The 20,948-nt window shown below is 37.9% G+C and overlaps 1 long non-coding RNA gene across 1 annotated transcript in view; it reads right to left on the reverse strand.

Annotated features, from left to right (window-relative positions):
* The window catches only part of LOC120765534 (uncharacterized), a 34,993-nt gene that overhangs the window by 13,419 nt on the left and 626 nt on the right, over positions 1–20,948 (reverse strand). Inside the window, exon 2 of the long non-coding RNA XR_005704449.2 lies at positions 18,459–18,584. This is a non-coding gene — a long non-coding RNA (uncharacterized LOC120765534). The remainder of the gene's footprint in view (positions 1–18,458; positions 18,585–20,948) is intronic.

Genomic DNA, 20,948 nt, shown 5'->3' on the forward strand with positions numbered 1-20,948 from the left:
TCATGCAAGACTTGCCTTTTACTGTAAACCATTGAGCATATGATATGTGTGTGATGAGTCCCTGTTCTTTCTGCTCCACCTACTGTTTTACATGCTGTTATCTCCAAACTGCCAAAGTGAGTTTTCACATATAGATAAACTGCCTGCAAAATGTTTGAAGGCTTTGTGTTCTGTTTGTTTCAGGTGTTCTATGTGTGTTTTGTTGTTGTTTTGTTGGTGGTTTTTTTGGGGTTTGTTGGGGTTTTTGTGTGTGTGTGTGTGTGTTTTGTTTTGTTTTGTTTTTAACTTGGGGTTGTTGGGGATTTTTGTTCAGTGGTGGTGTTGTTGTCTTTTTGTTTGGTTGGTTTTTTTATAATTTTGAACATTACAGTGAGTCAAGAGCTGATGTTGTTAGACCATAAAACTATTAGGTGTTTTTAGAGTTTGACTTTAAAACTTACTTTACTGTCATCTATCATCTTTGAGTGGCAGAGAGGATACCTTGTATAAGAAGATCCTGTTACCTTTTCTGATATGTACTGCCTCTATTAATCTCCATACATTTGTCTCAACTAGGTGCGTGTAAGCAGTAGCATTTTAGTGTACTGGAAAAAAGGATGGATTCAGCTGAAGCTGGTGAAATGTTTACTTGAAAATATGTGCAAAGAATCCCCCAGTGGCTTATTGTCACCTAAAACACAGTTCACTGAACTATAATGATGACCATTTTTCACAAGCAATCAGAGGAAAAAGTTTGTTTCAGTGTTTAATTTTTCTGGCATGGCTAAGGAAAAACTACTTCTCCAACCCACCAACCTGCTTTACTATGTATGAGTGAAGTACTTGCTATTTTAGGACAGGAGAGACTGGCAAATTGGGTGATTAGCCTTTCTGTTCATTCCTCACCTCTGCTATCTACCAGAGATTTTAAGGGCTTACAGTAGGTTTATTTCAGCTTTTCTACAATTGCAACATTTTCAGTAGCTGTGAGTTGCAGCTTGGTCTGTGATTAAGCACATAGAGCAGAATAAGATTAGCTGTTGCTAGAAAGTTCACTTTCATAATGGCATCAACCTAAACCCATACCATTTTCTTGATTCCCATTACTATAGACATGTCTGAGAGCAACAGTTAACATCAAGAAGGTTACTATTTCTGGAAAAACACTGAAGTGGAAGAGATATTTCTAACACCCAGTTGAAATGCCTTGCAAGACTTAAGTCTGCATAATAGAAAACCACCAGGTGATTCTGACTATGGGAGCAGTTGGAAATGTCTTTTAGAATTTTGGACGTCAAGAAACCCCTTTTCTTTCTTAAGAAGTACTGCAGTCATCTTTTCTTACAGAATTTCTTCTTTTACCTGACAGAACCATACCAAAACCGGTATCTACCTACTCCACAAATCAGTTACAGAGAAAGTGTTTACAAACCACCTCTATAAAAGTAAAGTGTCACAGTTACAGGAATAAGTCTGACTTCAAGTTTGTATTTTCTTTCTGTGGGGATGGGGATTAATTACACGACCTCAGAAGTCCCTTCTAACCCAAAATGACCTTTGACTTTAAATTTGTTGCTCAAATTAACTTCCATATACTTTCTTTTACTCTGATGAACATGTGGCCTGAAAGTATAGCCCCAGATCAATGACTACAATCTGGTTCAACAAGATACCCTGGTTTTCCTCACCATATTGTCAACGGTGCTCTGTAAAACTTTTTTATAGCCAGTGCTTGGTAATATTTTACTCAAACTCAATATGCAGCCATATGGAAAAAAGTAGCTGAAACAGGTACGTGCACTGTGCAAATATTGTTAAAAGCTGACTTTAAAGAACTACTGTGTTTCCTTTTGGTTTTATTTTCACTGAGTTTTTTCAGCAGCTAGTGTTTGTTTACTCACAAGCACATTTCCTTACCGGGCTTTTCCAAGTGAGAAGTGAAACTTCTTTCACACAAAATCTGTGTTAGAATAAGGAATGATGCAGTAGAAATTTGCAGAGAGGGTTTAAGCTCAGTCCTTACACGTGTTTTTCAAGCAGTAGGATGAGACAATTACCTGACTCTCAGCTGGAGAAGGTGGGGCTTTCACTAATGAGGTGGGGAATCTATCTAGCCAGAAATTTGGGATTCTATTCACAACATTACTAGCAAGAGGATTTCTGTGCTACTGGACAACAGTATTTGTGTATGAAATCAACTTTTTTTCAGGTGATACAATGAACATACTCTTTACAGAAGTAAATTAGATTATTGTCAATCTTAACTATGCAAACCTGGCAAGACAGAGGCTAGGTATCAGTGAATAGATCAGTGAATTCTATTCTATCAGTGACTAGATCTATAAACTTGAGAAAGTCACTGAGAAAGGAGAAGCTGTTGGAGAGAATAGGGAACAGAAGAAGGTCAACATTTTTTTTTTTTTTCAAGAGGGACACAGAATATTTGTGAAAATAATGAAGTCAGATGAAGCACTGTGAACTCAAAGAACTTCCCAGTTCATATAAGAAGCTATAAATGCGGAGTGATATTTCTGTACATCCCCAAAATATTGCAGTCCTGGTGCACAGATCTGCCTCAGACTGGTAAGAAAACTGAGAGCAAGACAGCTAAAAATGTATTGAGCAGAAGCAACATATTTAGACATCCATGCAAAGTCTTTGATTTTCTCTATGTTTGTCATGCATGCACTTTACACTCCTAAAGAGTTGTGAAGTAAAACACAAGCCACAGACGGTAGACCCCACTGAGACACTGGGGAAGATGTCAGAGGTTAGAGCTTGCCTTTGGACTATTTAAATGCTGAAAACCAGGCATAGAATCTAATTCACTAAACCTAAGAGATGAAGAATCTGGTGAATTCCCATCTGTGAAGTTTATTCAAATGAAATTTCACAGATATGGAAGAAGATAAGTATATGTTGTGTGTTGTGACTCAGAACGATTTCTACTGTACCATACATTCTTCTCTTAACATAATTTTAATAGTTAAACTTCAGAAGATACTACTCACTCTATTGTTATAATTGCCACTGTGTTAGAGTGTATGAAGGACTGTTTGGTCCTATATAAAAAGTCTCAAACTTCATTTGTACAAAGCTATTCAGTTTTCCAAAACTAAAAATGCTTATGACAATTGCTGCAAGAGGACAGAAGGTTAGACCCCATGTACTCCTAGAACCTCCACTGGGATTAAGTTGCTTGGGTTGGGTATGCCCAGGATTTCCACAGTGCTGAGTTGTACAATTGCACCCCAGACTGCAGAGACAAGGACGGAAAAAAGTCCAAGGTTGGGAAGCATTTTCTTGCTTCAGCCGAGGCAGACTTGAACAAGACATACTGTGGAAGCCAGTTCAGGGCACAAGCCAACCCTGTTCATTTAGTTGCTGCCGACCTATCCAGTCTCTAATACTGCAGAAACCATTATTCTAGAAGCTGAAATGTGCCTTGGGATAATGCAACACTCTAGTGCTTCAGGTGACTGGTCATTGTCTAAAACATTGAGATTTAGTTATGAATTTGGCCTGGCAGAATTGCTCATGGGCAGAAGCTAAAAGTTTCTTGACTCAAATATGGAAAGAAAAAATATGTGAAGAATGGTAGGAAGTGATTACTGAAATCAGACAGACAGGATCCCAGTACCATGCAGAAAAGGCCAAGGATTTTCTCCAGTCAAAGGTCATCATTACGAATCTGCTGTGTGCTGGGTCCTGATACAAGTCATGCATCTTTTGTTGATCTGCATGTTCTGAGTTTCATTCATTAATTGATATGCCTGAGGTACTGTAGCATGATTCTCTGCCTAGAGTGGGCAATACCCTATTTGAAAAAGCCATCAGTGATGGATGGAAGAGAGGGCTTACACTGCTTTCAGTATTGCAGAATGCTGAAACTAGACTGACTCATCAATTCTGAACTTAAAACATTCTGAGGAAAAACAATGTTTCCTAGCAAACTGGCTATGGTGATACAAGGTTCCTGATAAAGGAATCGGTGATATTACTGGTAACTTATCTAAAGCTGCTGATTTGACACAGCTGGCCTAGAGACATTTGAGTGATAATCACTTTACCCTATAAAAGCCTAGTCCCACTTTGTAATGGTAAGATCTAAAATGTTCCTTCTCAGGATGCATGTGGATATTCCTCCCCTAAATAGTCACAGCACTCAGGGTTAGTCCTCATGCCTAAGCAAGAGATGTGTCCGTGGTCATTGGCACAGGTGGGGAACATCAATATCTACTAATTATTATTTTGCTAACTTTAATATAACTGATTCAATATTGCCGCAGTAAATAGTGCATTATACTAGTACTTATAGCTATCTATATTGTGTAGCAGCTAATTCTGATTAAGATCTTTTAGTCTAATCATTATCATTACCATCAATATCATTACCATCAATTTGAAGAAATCATTCATTTATATAAATATATTTGGGTTGCCATCCTTAATCATTCAGGACAAAGCTCAAGTACACCTATGTAATCCTTTAGTCATAAAGGAATTAGTATAAAATATAATATAAATGTAAAGAAATAAGTATAATATAAAGTAATAAGCTGTTGACCAAGTCTGGGGCTAGGATTGGATCCAGCACACCAAGAGTCCTCTCTGAGAAGGAATTAAGAAAGCATGTATATCCTTTCTGCACTGAAAGGAAGGGTCTCCTTGATGAACCTTTTGCAAAGATTCCATTCTGCCCATGACAGGTACCCTGCAGCACAACTGCATATATGACTTAGCTACAGTTCTGGGATACATTTACACATGATACATACATTATTTCAAAATATAATCATAACAGATAATTAAACTTCTTGTTTCCAAGCCTGAATGGTTTTTCTTTTTGTCATAGCCCTTTGTACAGTACTTGAGACTTGACTCGCTGGATTTTGCCTGTGCAAATGAAGACAGGATTGTTAAGTGAATTATTTGACATAGGTTATTGGAGAAATAATCCACCAGTGTGCGTGCTGACAGTGGTCAAAGAGAAATTTTTAGGCGTCAAGCAGCAGCAAGAGCCTGTGAGAAAGCAAGTCAGATAGACTTTCTCAGGCACTTGCTCTGGGGAAGCTGTGAAAAGACATTCCCAACAATTTCTAACCTCTGCACCTGCTGCTTTTCCAACTTGTTACTTGTAAAGATATTTACAGAAGTGGGTTGGCTTTAATCTCCAGTCATGTTCAGTGTATCGCAACAGTGTATACAAGAGTGTGCTTCTAATAAACATTGCTATATATGCCCTGCAAGAAGATTGGATTCATATTGTTATTTCAGCCATCCCAAATACAACAGCAATACACCAGGAGGGAAAGGAATTGTTTAGACAACAATAGTGACAGGGAGACAAAGGTATAAAGTGGCCATATGCTAAATGCACTGTAGCCATTAGACTTCTTGAGAGTTTTAGAGAAAGGGCGATCAGAAGAAGCTTTTCAATGAAAGAGGTAGAGCAAAACACCTAAAGCTAGAGCTCAGTTTATGAAAGGGATTTTATGACCAGAGTCTTGTTACATTTGGGGTCCTGGACATGGCAATAAAGAGACCTTCTCTGATTCATTATTTCTGTCTTAAAGCTCACAGAAACCTTTTCTAATACAACCTGAGGTCTATATCTGTGAGGACACCAGCCTTCCTGGAGTTGAAACTTTGGGACAGTTTCCCACCAGTAAGCCTTGTCTATAATTATTTTCTTTCATAACCACCTTTAATAAACAAGAATAAGAAGCTGAAGCTAGCCACTACCAAGCTCTTGCTCAGAAACCCTTATTGCCTAGGCCTCTAACCAAAGAAAAGGTCTGTTTTAATAAAAAAGTTTTGACCTTGGAGAGACACTTGCTCAAACCTGGGGCTTACCCAGGAGAACAAGAACATGTACAATATTTTGATATATGTTGAAAACTTACCTGACAGGAAAAACAGTTCTCATCTTGCACAGTCAAGAAGTAAATGTTCTTCTAAAGGGACCTACTGATGGTTTAGAAACCAGAAACTTCACAGCAGAAATAAGGAAAAGGTAAATTAAGAAATAAGGGTAAGCTAAACTGTTCTTCACACAGCCTTACGTAGCTGTGTGTAGCTAGCTGCTCAGGCTTCCTCCACACCAGCCCTTCACTTCATTGCTGTCTGACAGTGGGAGCTGTAGTACACAGTACAGGCATGAGTTACTGCCCTGCCCATGGCTCTGCTTCTGCAGGCATTAGGAGCTGACAGGTGTGTGCATACTGCTCTCAGGCACATGGTCTTTTGCACAACTGGGCTTTCTGCCTTTAAGATACACCCTGTGAAGACAAGCTACAAAAACAGATGAAACCAATTGCATGAGCCAGTCTGCAGGGACAGAAGTGACACAACCTGTTTTAACCCCTCCTAGTGCCTATAAACACCACTGTAATTTTTGAAATTGTTAATTTTCCATCCAAAAAGCCATAGCATGCAAAAAGCTATAAGGAGATAAGAGAAGCAAAATGTAAATGAACTAGTGAGTCTGACTTGTATTTTCAGTGTAATTAATAGAATTTTCCCACTTCATTAGATTTAAGTTGAACTGTTCTTTTTTGTAGTGTTTTAGTAGGATACAATGCCTTCTAAAAAATCCACTTTTCTTCAGGAAAAGAGAGGTTCTTCCTCTGGCTTTTGGTAAGCTAGGACAACATGATAAGGTTGTGCTTGTTTTCCTACAAAACCTGATACCTGTAGATTTCAGTGCCACAAGTTGCATTTTTTTGATATTTTTACAGAACACTGACATACAGCAGATTTTACCATAGCAAGTATCCTTGAAAGCAGGGATATTCTTAACCTGCTTTCATAAAGCATCTGGCCAAAGAGCAGGCCATACAAACCCCCATCACAGTACTATATTTATTTGAACTTTGAGAAACCGTTGCAGGTCAAAGTAGCAGGAAAATAACTGACTGTGTTTCAGAAAGAGAGAGAGTAACTACATCGAAAACTCAGATGGCTGCTTTCAGAAGGAACCAGGTGTTCTATTTTGGCCCCATTTTCTATCCTCGGTGTGAATTCTCCTAAGAAGACTTGAGAAACGTTTTTGTACTGAATCCTGCTATTTGTCATCTGATCTATTTAATAAGAAGTTAGAATTTCCTTAGAAAGGGATTTAATTAGCTGACTTTGTGTTTTTTAAGTGAAGCATTATCACAGTATCTCCTATCTGAGAATATAAATATGTTTTCCAAATATATTTTACTTATGGAGAATGTCAGTATGTACCTTAATAAAAGCAGACTGAAGGACATCAAAGAAACAAAAATCACATCTCTGAAGTTTCATTACAATCCTCATGTAACTAGTTTTACTATCCTTGCAAACTGTCAGTGAGCTGTAAGAGCAGCAATCTCAGGACCACATCCTCCCCAACAGGGCTTAACACCAAGGTTAAGCAGAACAAGGATTAACAACACATCCTTAAACAGCCCCTTCTCAGTCAAGGTGACTTAGTAAAGTTCAAGACCCACTCAGGAGATCCAGATGGGCACAGCCAGCCAGGCCTGGACATGGGACAATGTACAGCACACACCAATGGCCCAGTCAGGAAGAGCAGCAAGTCAGGGTGACAGGGGACAGGGCTGGGCACAGACCTACCTACAGCTCAATTCAGGCAGTGCTTGGGTGCCTGGGCATGAACTTAAAGTGGGGTTCATGGGCCCACTGGCAGAGGATGCATTGCTGGGGTCACCAGTGAGGCTGGCCAGGGTAGCTAAAGCCTTCTGTTAGATATAGCTACCCAACAATGAAGGGTCCATTGCCTTCTATAACACATCCTGTGTTCTATATTCCTAGTTTTAATACCAATCATCTTTGTACTAGAGTAGGATGTCTCCTATAAGTCCTATTTTTAGAGCCGCTTTTGGAGTAATTACGTTCCTTCTGCTTTAACTGTAGTATTTCACCACTGCCCTGCATACTGCTATTTTTAAATATTAAAGGGTTTGGAGTTTCTTTTGCAATAAAGAAACACAGGTACTTAAATATATTTATTCATACTCACATCTAAATGTCTGTTAACAACAGTTAAGTCAGTTAACTTCTAGTTGTTCTTCAGTGCACAGCAGGACTATTTTTTTCCTTGTGAAATTCAGAACAGTTTGAGATCTCAGCAAAGATTTGGAAAACTCTGAGCAGAAATATAACTGACATGATCCCTGCACCCACTCAAGATTTTTTTTTTTTCCCCTGAAATTATTAATCAAGGAAAAAACCTTGCTTGTCCCAGCTTCTCTTACAGCTAAGTTCTGCTGAACTGACCACAAAGCTGCTGACAGACATTATCTCAAGTTATGAGGATTTGTTACATGCTTGAGTGACTGTCATGAGTTAGTACAGTTTGGTTTTTTAGTTATAGAAGAATGTAGAATAATTCTCCAGGCCAGGACCTGGGAATTGCTTTTAAAAAGACAGGGACCTATCAGAGGGTTAGTTGGAATATTGGCATCTGTTTTGACCACTGAAATTGTTAGCTGTGACTTTGGGAAGTACCGTATAAAAAACCCTGTGAATTTCCTGTAGGTGGGTCTTTTCCTTCTTTCCTTTGGCCAGAGACAGACAGGTAACATCGAGCTGGGCCTGCTGCTCCCCCCTTTTGGGGGTGAGCTGGCCTGAGGCCTGGCTGGATTCCATCGACTCCCAGGTGAAGGGGCAGGGAAGAAGAGGTTGCTGCTTTACAACAACTACTTTCTCTGAACTTCCCTGGAGCAGGGAGAGATCTCTGCCAGGCCCCTGACAAGAGCTATAGGCACCATTTGGGCTGAGGCCACCCCGATTTACACCGAGGGGTGGGCTGAGAAAGCATTTATGATCCTGCCTGGGTTTTTTGTGATTCCGGACTGCCCGAGTGCTCCGATCTCTGATGTTTCTGTGAGTTCTTCCTCCCTCATCAGCTTGGCCTTGAACATCTAACACCACAAGCTACAGAGAGAGAAACAAAGACTCCGAGCAGATTTAACTCTTTCTTAGCAGCCTGAAGCTTCCAGAGCTTAGCCCTTCTCTGAGAGAGTAAGAAAGGACAGAGTGAACATAAAGAAAAAAACAGCATGAAGTCAGTAGAGCAAGAGTGAAAAGACTATTGAGACAGAGAGTTGAAGAGTTGGTTGTTCTATTCTTACTTGAGCCATGGAAATGAACTCTAAATATTTAGATCATTCCTTTAAATCATGGGAAAGATATGCATTTGGGGAGATGATTGTTTAGATTTGTGTGTGGATTTGAGCAAAGGTGTTTGTGATGGACTAAGTAATATTAATCCTATAAGATTCTTGAACAGAGGTAGAGATGAGAAGCCCTCTGCACCAGTGTAGAAGTGAAAAGATATCTCTGTACCTTGAGATGAAGAATCCTTAGCTTTGGAGTTATTCATCTTTAAAAGGTGACACCCCAGTATGCAAAAGTCTAAGACCCATGACCCATAAGCAGCTTGGGAAACTGCTCCTGGGAGGGTCACAAAGGCAGGTTTCTCTGGGCGGTTTTTTTTGTGACAGTTAAAAAAACCCACAAGAGAACTGTTCTAAGTTGTCAGTGGGACCCATGACTCTAAGAGAGACTCTTCCCCTAAAGAATTGATGACAGACTATTGTCAGATAGTGAAACTGACTGAAAATTACAAGTTTTGTCTCTTTATGTTGTTTTCTAGGAAAGTGAACAGTTTGTAAGGGGAGGGAACAGTGTTTTTGGAGTTTCATTCTGTTTTAATTTTTTTCCAACTTTCTTTTTTCTATTCTTTTAGTGTGTGTTAGTAAAACTATTTGTTCATTTTTAAGGTTGAGCCTGCTTTGTTCTTCTCCTAGTCTCTCTCCCACAGAAAGAGTAAGTACTAAGACCAGAATTTAGTGAACGTGAAACCACTACAGTGACCTGTTCTCTCTTTTTCAAAATAAACTTGGTTATATCGAAGGAATTGTCATCTGACATCTGCTTCTGACAGATACATTGTGACTTTGCAATTTCTCACAAGTCAGGAGACCAAAAAACTAATAATGGTCTGAAAATGCAATAGCAAGTGCTAGAGACCTTCTTTGCAGTAGTTCTGCCTTTACTGAATAACATGCTCAGGCAAGACCCTTAAACTAAAATAAAGTGTTACACAAGGTATCACAAAATATGGGGCCAAGCGATTTTCAGCTGAACAAATCATCAGCACCGTTACCACAGAAAGACCTATTACCACGCAGACTAATTGAGAACTATAAAAAAATATCTCATAATAAGATCTCACCAACTAAAGGGAAAACAAACAAACTAACAAACAAACCCAACAAAAACAAACAAACAAACAAAACAAAACAAAAAAAAAAACAAAAAAAAACAAAAAAACCCCCAAAAAACCCACAAGAACAACAACAAAAAAAAACACCAAAAAACCACAAAACACACCACAACCCTGAAAGATGCAGAAACAAAGCAAGTGCTACTTGAAAAAAAAATTACGATAACAACTATGATACTTTCCTTCATCATCTCTGCCCCCCAACAGGGAATACACTGCTAAAAATCTGAAACAAGTTTGACTAAAGCAGGCCTGAGGATGTGAAAAGAAAATAATTAAATAGCTAAGCAAACTCTGCTGATACACAGTTATTTAAGTGCTGTGCTGGCATACTGTGTGTCTCAAACAGTCACAGGATTCTAATGGGTGTCTTTAATCAGGAATTTGATAGTTAAAACTAGTAAAGGTTTCTTTCTATGCTACACTAATAATAGGATTTTCAGTCCTATTTGCGGTTTGGCCCTTCTCCTCTCCTGCTGCCCTCCTCTACAAATTTCATATTTCAAATTTCTCTTGAGCATTATGTGCCAATAGCCACGGGGGGGGCAAAAAAAATTACACATACGTGTTAACATTTTTACCTGTATGATATCTTTCTTGCCCTCAAGTCTCTAAAGACTTTATTTCAGAGATCTGAAATTTTATGCTATTTGACTAAGATGCCATTTCAAGTCAGAATTTATAAATACAACCAGACAAGCTGTCTGATGCCCAAGCACTGTACTCTGTACATGGATGTTGAGGGCATGTGAGGGCTGTTTCTGTATGCCATGAGAAATACAGCTCAAGTTGCTTCTCATAGGAAACAGTGAGGAAAAACAACAATATCACTGAGAAATCTGGTTATCTTTCTTCTTCTTAAAAAAAAAAAAAAAAAGATAATTTCCGTGTTTTTTTCTTCTTTTTAAGAATATTTGCTGTGCACTAGCAGCACTGCATGCATGCTACTATGTACTTTGTAACAAGAGAAATTTGGAATCTAGGTCTGGTGCTCCTACATTTTTAATGATACCTAACTCTGGTGAAAGAGGCCTGACAATGCTATTGACACGAGGGAGGCTTGTGTTTTACCTGTCATTTACATCTTGAAAGACCAGTTTACTAGTATTTCCACTGGGATTGTCAATATTCAAATTATAATGTCCTGGTTTTGGTGCAAAATCCTGTATTTCTACATTTCTATTATTCTACTGGCAGAAGCTAACTTTTCAGCTCCTTAATTCCGATTTGCATGTCATATTTGAAAATTTCTCTTGAGACCTTTACAACAAAGCACAGGACTCTGCCTATATCATGGGAATTTTAGTTTGCTGCCTCAGCAAGAGGAATACTATTTTGGAATTTACTTCTTAGTGGGATTAGAAGAAAGAAGGGATGAAATCCCAATATTTCAAGGACTAGATAAAAGTCTCTCAAACCCAAGTATGTCACATGACTCAAGACAAGCAGTTCTTTTAAATACAGCTTTTCTCCAGATTTTGCTGAGCAATTACATACCTAGTTTTCTCATGTTTACACAGAGCTAAATCCTGAGGGGTACTGTGTGATCGGGATACACAAAGCAATCACACGGAGATGAGAGATTTCGCAGGGCAGAGTTGTTCCTCCAAGAGAGCCCAAGGCTGAGCCAAGGCCGAGAGCCCCTCTGCCTGTTTATTTCTTACTTTTTATACATTTGTGGGTCTGGCCGTGGATTGGCTTCTGGAATTTTCACCTCCCAGCCGAATGGCCAGACCAACTGTCAGTTACAATTATTTTCAGGTTAGAAATATGCAAACAAAGAGAATGAAAAACAAAGGATTTGTTTATGTTACATGTGTGAGAAAAGGCAGAAACTGCTCCTAATATTGTACAGTAGCTAAAAAGTCTGACTCCATTTTATGAACAATCAAAAGGGTTTAAAAAACTCAGAAAAACCAGGGTGACAGTACTGAGCTGTCATGAGTATCTATGTTGAACAGCAGCTCCAGGACTGAACAGTTGCAGGACTAGATCTATAAACCTAATTTTTCTACTGACTTCAGTTATGAATGTCCTGTGCTTGCTTACAAGCCTTGCAAGTTGGTAAATTCTTCCAGCTGATAGGTAAAGCAAGATTTCAAGAGCAGTTTTTCCTGTGTGCCTTCTCATAAGCTCTCAGGTATCTGTCAGAGGAATTAGACAAAAAATAAAATTTTGCAAATCCATCCATTAAAATGTAATTTGTAATTGCTGAGTCACTGAAGTTCTGTGGTTTTAACGTCAACAAAGATTAATTAGAAGTCTGTTTGTAGAAGGTTTCAGGATAAAATGGATACACTATCAAAGAACAAAACATGCCATTTGGAAAGGTGTTGCCTGGGTAGAAGCTGAAGGAGGATCATTGGATACTGCGATTGGAGGATTAAAGTTTTACCCCATTTAATAGTGGGGAATGCTTGGGAATTATGTATTATGCATTCCAAATAGAGGCAACACAGGAATGACAGTGATTTTTGTTCTGGGCATTATGATTTTTAACTTTTAGGCAACCTTGTTCACACTCACCAAGTAACAATACGTACCGGCTGATTAACTGATTTTGGAAAAAATCATTAAATGGTGAGAAAACACACACCTGCAATGGAACAGCCTACTCAAGAAGTGAATACTCCGATTTCGTCCTTCTGTTTATTTAGTACCTAGCCAAATGCCAAACTTCACTGGATACTCCCTAGATCTTGTACTGGAAAGGACAGTGAATACCAGCCCTTGTTCATATCATTGAGTTTGATAGATTTGCGATGTGTTCCCTCTCATCTCTTCCTTCTGTGCCTCCCATGCAAACACAAATTTCACTCACACAAGCATGGACACACAGGTGGCCTGATCCTGCTCCTCCTCTCTGGCTGATCAACAACACATATGCAGGCCCTCAATCATTTATGTCAAAAGTAAGTTCAAATTTGTAGTCCTTTCCATGTCACATACAATAATTTTTCACATTGTTTTCAATGAATTTAACCCTCGGTCAGATCCTACTCAGCAGCCTGCAGTCCTGAGGCCTTTAATAATTTCTTGATACCCTTGTTGACATCAAAGGGTGAGAACAGCCTGGTGTGTTCATGTGACAAGACCACTTTGAACTTACTGACAAAACAATGTTCTTATTACTATCAGTAAAGTAATATTGACCTGGCATTTGTTTAGGCAAAACATCAGTGACTAAAAAAGTGTTTAAAAGCTGATACAGCAGCTGTAGTTTAGGACTGCATTAAAAGCATGCTTCACTGATTTTTAACTTGTAAATAAGAACCTCTTATCAGTATCGTATGTCACACTGAAAAGTATACCTAAACAGTTTAGTCTATTTATATACTGCTGAAGCCAATGTGAGTTGCTAAGGCACTTAAAGCACGTGCTTGCTAAACAAGTCTTCTGACTAAACATCTTCCTGCCTGCATGTGTCTTCTGTAAGACATACATTTCCTGTCACAGAGATAATTTCAATATATTCAGGGCTGTGCAGAATTTTTCATTGACCTAAATAAGTAAAACAGAAAAATCGCCCTTAATATGCAAGCATAGCATTCTTAATAAAAACTGGTAGATACTCTTAATGAGACTGCAAGCCAGTCACTCCAAGACCTGTATTTCCCAGGATTATTTAAGAACAAATGGAGCTATGTTTCATCATATGATACCTAAAGAGATGAGCAATGGAAAGTTTTCGCATTTCGTCCTTATTTATTTACTATAACTAAGTAATAAGCCAAGTAGTAAAGCAGTATCCAAGCTGAAAAACTGGCATCCAATGATAAGTAACATTTATCAAAACAGGTAAACTTTGGTGTACAGAACTGAATTTTGTTCTGCCAGCATTTCAACCAGTTTGCTTCCCACTGAACATTTTTGTGGGTATGGTCTACAAAAGCTGAAAAGATTCTCTTTCTTTTATTAACTGGAAATGAGAGCTTTGATTACAATTAGGAAAATACCTATTTAACTCTGTCAAGGAACTGCTGAAAAGTTGAGACTGATTCAGTGACTGAAAAAAATATGACTACTGCAGTACAGACTAAAAGCAGAAGTTCATACAGCACTTCTCCTTTTACTTTGCTGTTTTGATGCCAATTTAAACCTCCTGAGGAACAAGCTCTACAGCTCCACATAGTGTTGATTTACCAATGTCAAACCTCTGAACAGGCTACAGAATACTTATAGATTTTTCTAAATGTGGATTAAGTCAATCAACTTTCTATAATTTTTCAAGTGCATTCTTATTTAATGGTTTTATTTTTCATTTAGGTTATTTAATATTTGTCAGGTCTATCTAGGAATATAACTGACAGTATTCACGTTTTTTCGTGTGCCTATATTTTCTGCTAGTCCTGAATTAACATCTTTTGCCACTTCAGATCTCGTTTCTGCTGAGATCGTACAAGCTTCTGCTTGACAAAAACTCCAAATCTGTCTCTTTAAATAATTTACACACTTAGTTGTGGTGATGCACATATTCTTAATAAGATTTTAGCAACAAAGACATTGATGAAATTCTAGAGACCACAAAGATTCCCCTGCACAGACTCAAGACTAGAAGACAAAACTGGCTTGTAACTGTCCTCATTGTTAAGAGTCTCATAACTGGAAAACATATTTTGGTTAATGTGCAGGGTGCAGTCAGGAATGAGAGCAATTTACTAGTAAATACAGTAATGAAAAAGCTCTGCTTTATGTGATGATATTTTTGCACTGAAAGGGTTACCATCTAATCAATGATGATTTGGAATGAGCAATCAATTTTCATGTCATTTACGAAGAGAGAAATTACTTCCAAGTTCTGTCCTGCAACTGGAAGGTACTTTAAGCCACAGTACATAGATTATTAACAAATAGGTTAAAAAAAAGAAGAATTTGAAAATAATTTATTTTACATTGGACTTCTATAGGAAACAGCTCAAAATATGATGCCTTTCCACTGTACTTGCAGCTGTATTTTAGGTATGTTTGGACAGTTCTATTTCAGTATCAACTTGGCTCAAAGTGACAAAAGGCCCTTACAAAAAAGTTGATTTTTTTTTTTCACTGTAATCATTGTTCTCAAAGCACTAAAAGCTGAATTGATCACCTTTTATTTTAGACATAGCCAGGTCAGTATAGACAGAAACAAGCTTCTAGGGAAAGAGAAAGGGGAGTTGGAAATCCTGTTGCTCAGGACTTTGTATAGCTGTAACACAAGAACCAGGCTCTTCTGTAACATAGAAACCAGGCTCTAGAAAGCATGCGATTTGTATGCCATTTCATCAATCACTTTCAGCACCCTGCGTATGTTTCCAAGCTGCTTGGGAATGAAATTCCAAAGTGGATGATGCTGTGCCAGAAAAATATTTTGAAAGAAAAAGCTCAGCCACTATAAACACATAATCAAGACAGAGGAGCTACTAGAGCTCTCTCTACTCACCATGAAAAAAGCCTGCAGAGGGCACTGCTAAACACCATCTGCATCGTAACATACTTTTAGAGGTTATTTAATACACATCTCAGTCCAAATAAGTGCCTTCGATGAAGAGACACAGAAGACAAGATAAGGTTAAGATCCACTAAGATTATACAAGAAAATCCCACTGTTTTTTTTCTTCCTTTTACTTGTTCCTTATATCTGCTCAAGAAGAAACCTGTGGATGTGTTTTACATCCTGCCATGTGAAAGTCAGGGCCCTGCCTCTTGGATATAAACTGTGTTCCGTGCTGCAGAGGATGTTCAACAGACTGCCAGATCAGACTCCTGCCTCCAGCATCTGTTATCCTTTACTGTTCACCTTCAGATCGAAAAAATTCAAATTCACTGGCAGAGCTAAGGCATGATCTATTACAGGTAACACTGTATTACACATGTGTTATGGATAACATATATGGCTATAATATGTGTAGCAATATAATTCAAGTGCACTTCCTCTGAATTCCAGATTATACAATAAAACAGATGTTCACAAGATTTCAGAAACACCTAGTATAGCCAGTAATTTAAATGTACAATATATGACAAGTCCAGGCTGTCCTATCTACCAATGCTTCCATATGCAAGAGCTCCTATCTCTCCAACTCTTTTGTCTGTGACTCCCACATCCATCTAACACACTCTAACACTACTGTGTAGCCCGTACTTCACATAGGTGGTGTTACCTGGTAAAAACATGCAGTTATCACCCCAAAAAAGTTTCATTAGTTCCTCTCCACACACAGCAGCTTGCATGGTTCTTTGGTCAGTTTGTTTACAGTGAATATAAAATGTCTTTCCAGCACTGGTTCATACTGAAAATTATGTTAGCAAATGCACACCAGAGTCAGTTAACTTCTTCAACAATCCCTTTTTTCATCTTGGAAAGTCATATGTAGTTTATATACACGCTCTTTATTCAGCAGCAGTGATCCAATGCAGTTGAATGATTTGCCGTTCATTTTGTTAGTGCTTTGCACAGGAGGCAGCACTGTGCATTCCAGAACCTAAAAGAATTTAATTATTCTCTAAAGCTGAGATTTCAAAAATGATTTGTGATTCTGGATGTTTTGTCTTCCTAGCATCAAATATCAAAGGAACAAAGCTCTCTAGACATATTCAGAAACCACAATGGCTTTTGGCAAAGTAATTGTGTGCACAAAGCAAATACTTCAGTGGAAAGCTATTCATGAAAGTAAGAACATATTCACCAGTCACTGAAACCCAGATAATGAAGTCTGAAAGAACAGACTGTATTTCTAAGGATATTTTCACGGATGAAGAAGTCATGGTGGGGTTTTTTTGTTTGTTTTGTTTGTTTGTGGGGTTTTTTTGTGGTTTTTTTTTTTTTTTTTCTTTTTTCCTTTGGTGATTTGTTTGTTTGTTTGTTTTTTGGGTTTTTTTTTGGGAGGGGGGTTTGGTATTTTGTTTCGTTTTGGTTTTTTTAATACCCTACACTTTAACACCCTACACCATGGTTTTGGCATTCCAAAACCTTGAAATACTTGCCTCCCTTTTTGTCTGGCTTTATATATTGGTATGGCTGTTAATGAATGGAATGAGCTCTGTCATGATTTCTCTTTATATTTTCTCAGGGATAAATAAACAAAAGAAAGTATTTTGTGCCCAAATTTATTTGATTTCTAACCTAACTAAATCTTAACCACAACTTTATCCACTCTAAAATTCACTAGTAAACTTGTACATTTTAGCTTTGGGTTCTTGAATTCTTGGTGAAAGCCACTTTTCAATAACATATACATTTGAGAAATTTAGAATAAAATTTTGTCAGTTGTTTTATCACTGGAAAAAAAATCAACCAAAAATACTATTGCAACACATTGTTGAAGAACTCAGGAAACTGGGTTCTAACACAACTGGTTTATACTGCTGGTCACATAAATTGTTCAGTCAAAAACTGAAACGGTACCATGTGATGTGTGCAAAATACACTATAAAATGGATGGTGGTACATTACATATAATCAGAGAATGATCTGAAACCAATCATTAGTAATTACATTAATTTATAAATTATCAAATAGTAAATAATACTGCCAAATAAATTTCTGACCATTTGAGTGACTGATTGCTAGAAAAATTAGGTAGAATTTATCTAATTAAATTTATTACTTGTACTTTCTTAGCTCAAAGTTAGATTTTTACTGTATTTAAATGTAGCTGGGTACAATAAACAACTTTGAAAATTTGTCAGAAAGTAAATCTAAACATTAGGATTAAGAACTGTACTCTGTACTCTGCTCCAGAATTATTGGTTTTGTCCCAGTACTTCAGTCCATCTACTGTACCTAAGCACAAGTTGCTGCATTGAGTAGTAGCAATATAATAAATTCTACTTCCCCTTCTTCCTAACAGTCTGTTCAAAGAAATACTCCTTCCAGCTCTCTTGGCTGAATTCAGAAATTCTCTGAAATAATCAGAATTATTTTCCTCTTTACTAACTGCAACTGACTAGCCATAGCATCTAAACAACTGTTTGTTCCATTTTCTTCCTTTTACTTTTAAAATATGTAAGATTTTCTTGTGGTGTTAGAAGAAATCACTTCCCTTTTACTGGGTTGGCTTTGGAGTATTTGGTGTTTTTTTAAAATTTCTGATATTATTATTTCAATATTTCTTTAGATTTCATCCTTAAGGATGGTAACAACCATTACAATTCACCCTCTGAGAATACCTCTGTGGAGATATGGTCTGTGGGAAAATGATTTGAATATTTGTCCTACCTTGTCCTGTTTATCTGGAACTGTTCTCAATGTAAATGTCCATTTCGTGGATTAGTGGATGGCTAACATGGGCAGCTTAAATAACAGACTAACATACGGCAATCTTCACACTTCATCTGCAGAAAGCTGCAAGGTAAAAGACTTATTTGTTCCACAAGTTTTACAAAGTAAAGATGACTTAATGAAGATATTTTTATGTATGTAACACAGGTGCTCCCTGTCACACACTTTCTGTGTTTTATATGACACAATGCCTGCACATGTGAGCAGTATGGCAACAACTTTATGACTCCGATCATACCTCACTAACAGTCATTCTGTTAGTTAGTCATTCAGTGAGTTTTCTTCTTTTACTTTGAGCTATATTGCTAGTAGTCACAATAGTGGAGGGAGGAGTAATTGATCTTTTTAACATGCAGGAACTGACACTGTCACTGCTCATGCAACAGCTGCAGACACATTAGGTGAAGAGCTAGCTGCACAATCTAAAGGGCAGCTCAGGGCAGCAGCTGCACATCAACGCCAGGAATCTGAAAAGAAGCAACTACACAGAACAGCTACCCTTGTCCAATATTTTCATTCCAGACCTGCTTTGCCACCAGCAGTGTCTCCTCCTTCCTTTCACTGGCCTGCCAATATCCAAACTTATGTGCCTAGGCAAATGGTATTTCAATGTCCCTGGATGTTCTCACAGTTTTGCATCAGCTCTCCCTTTTCAGGACATAGCTCCATGTCAGGAGTGTGGTTTCCAAAACAACATGACTATCCAAGAATAGGTAGTTGCAATCAACTTATTTTCAACTTGATGAAGTTGATGACAACCGACAAGCACGTATAAAGGGCTTTCACAATTCTGTTGAGCTCTGTCACCATAGTGTTGCCACTATCTCCTGTAATTGTGCCTTGATAGCCACAGCCAGAGCTGATCAAGAAACTCTCTGGTCCACTGCATGCATTTAATTTCTACACAATTTTTCATCCTAGAGTATTATGAGTTACATTCCCATACCACAACACTCAGAAATGCTTTTCTAGTCAAGCACAAACAGCCTATTATTAGAAAAAGTCTATCACAACTGATTTACCATTCTAGGCATCTAGATTTGCTCTTGATTCAGAACAAAAATGTACCAAAACCATTACATATTTTGGATCACTGGTGTGAGGATTTTTGTTTGCATTACTGGTGTGAGGATTTTGGTAGTCACACTTTTAACAACATACTGCCCATCATCATTATTTCTAATTTCAAATATGTGCCTCATGTCTCTCCACAGAGAAAAGAACAATAGCAGCAATCCAAAACTTGCAGAGGCTTCAGTCTCTACTTTTTGCACAATGTACAGTTACCACAAAATCCTGCCATGTAGCTGCTATTAAAAGTAGTAGCTGTTTCCTTCATTAATGCTGGTGTCAGCGCACCACCTCACACTGATCCACAGGCATGAACAGCATGATCTGGAAGTATGTTTGTTTCTTATACAAACACGCCGGGATGCTGCAGCATTAACTGAGGAAGCTACAAACAGGTATGAAAAACATGCAGGTCTCTTACTAACTGTTTCATGGAATTTCTTTGATAAATTTCTCCTTACTTTCAAGAAAAATGAACTTGGCTAAATGTAATTAATCCAGAAGAAAGATGATTCTATAGTTGAAACTTCAGTGTGTATTTTGTACCATTTATTTCATAATCTGAGGAATAGAAGGAGAGTCAATAAAATGAGAGGCCTCCATACTCCTAGTATAATTTCCATTTCCTAATTTAGAAGGCTAGCAGTCAAAAACACGCATCAGAAAGGATTCAGAAAAAAGACTAAAGGAAGAAGGGTATTTATAGCATCAAGAACTGGTTGGCATATATTTGAGAGTGGTGAATCTAAGACATTTCCAACTCACCCAGTTAAAAGCCTGAGGTATATGAAACATCTGGGTATTTTGATCCCTTATTACTATTTTTTTTCTCCAAGTTTTATTATGGTTTTGTCAGGATTCTAATATAGGTATCCTTTTAACTCATTTCTCTTTTTGTACTTGTGTTCAGATGAAAATATTTCAGCTGGAAAATGGTATTCATATGGTAACAAAAATTCACATGGTAACATAACCAGAAAGCAGCTGGGAGAGAAGGCCTTAGATTTGTGGATAACCTATGTTCTTTGAAGATCACTGGGCAATTTGTATGCAGTGAGACTGGCTACCAGACTGCTCAGTCCAGACAAACTGCTCTAACAGGCAGTGCAAAGGGACTAGCTCACAAAACTCTTCTGATTACTTCTACCAATAGCTATTTCTTTCCACCAGAGGCACTGCCCTTGGAATGGCATGGAGATCTTACCTTTAGTTCTCTTCCATTTCCTTTTATTTTCCAGTTACACAAAAAGACTAACAAGCCTCATTTACTACCTCTAAAGCTACAGCTTCAGTTTCTATTTTTCATCCTTCACACCACACGTTCCTGCTCTCTCCACAGTGCGTGCATAAAAGCAT

The sequence above is a fragment of the Hirundo rustica genome, chromosome Z, assembly GCF_015227805.2.
Source record: "Hirundo rustica isolate bHirRus1 chromosome Z, bHirRus1.pri.v3, whole genome shotgun sequence".
Taxonomy (NCBI): domain Eukaryota; kingdom Metazoa; phylum Chordata; class Aves; order Passeriformes; family Hirundinidae; genus Hirundo; species Hirundo rustica.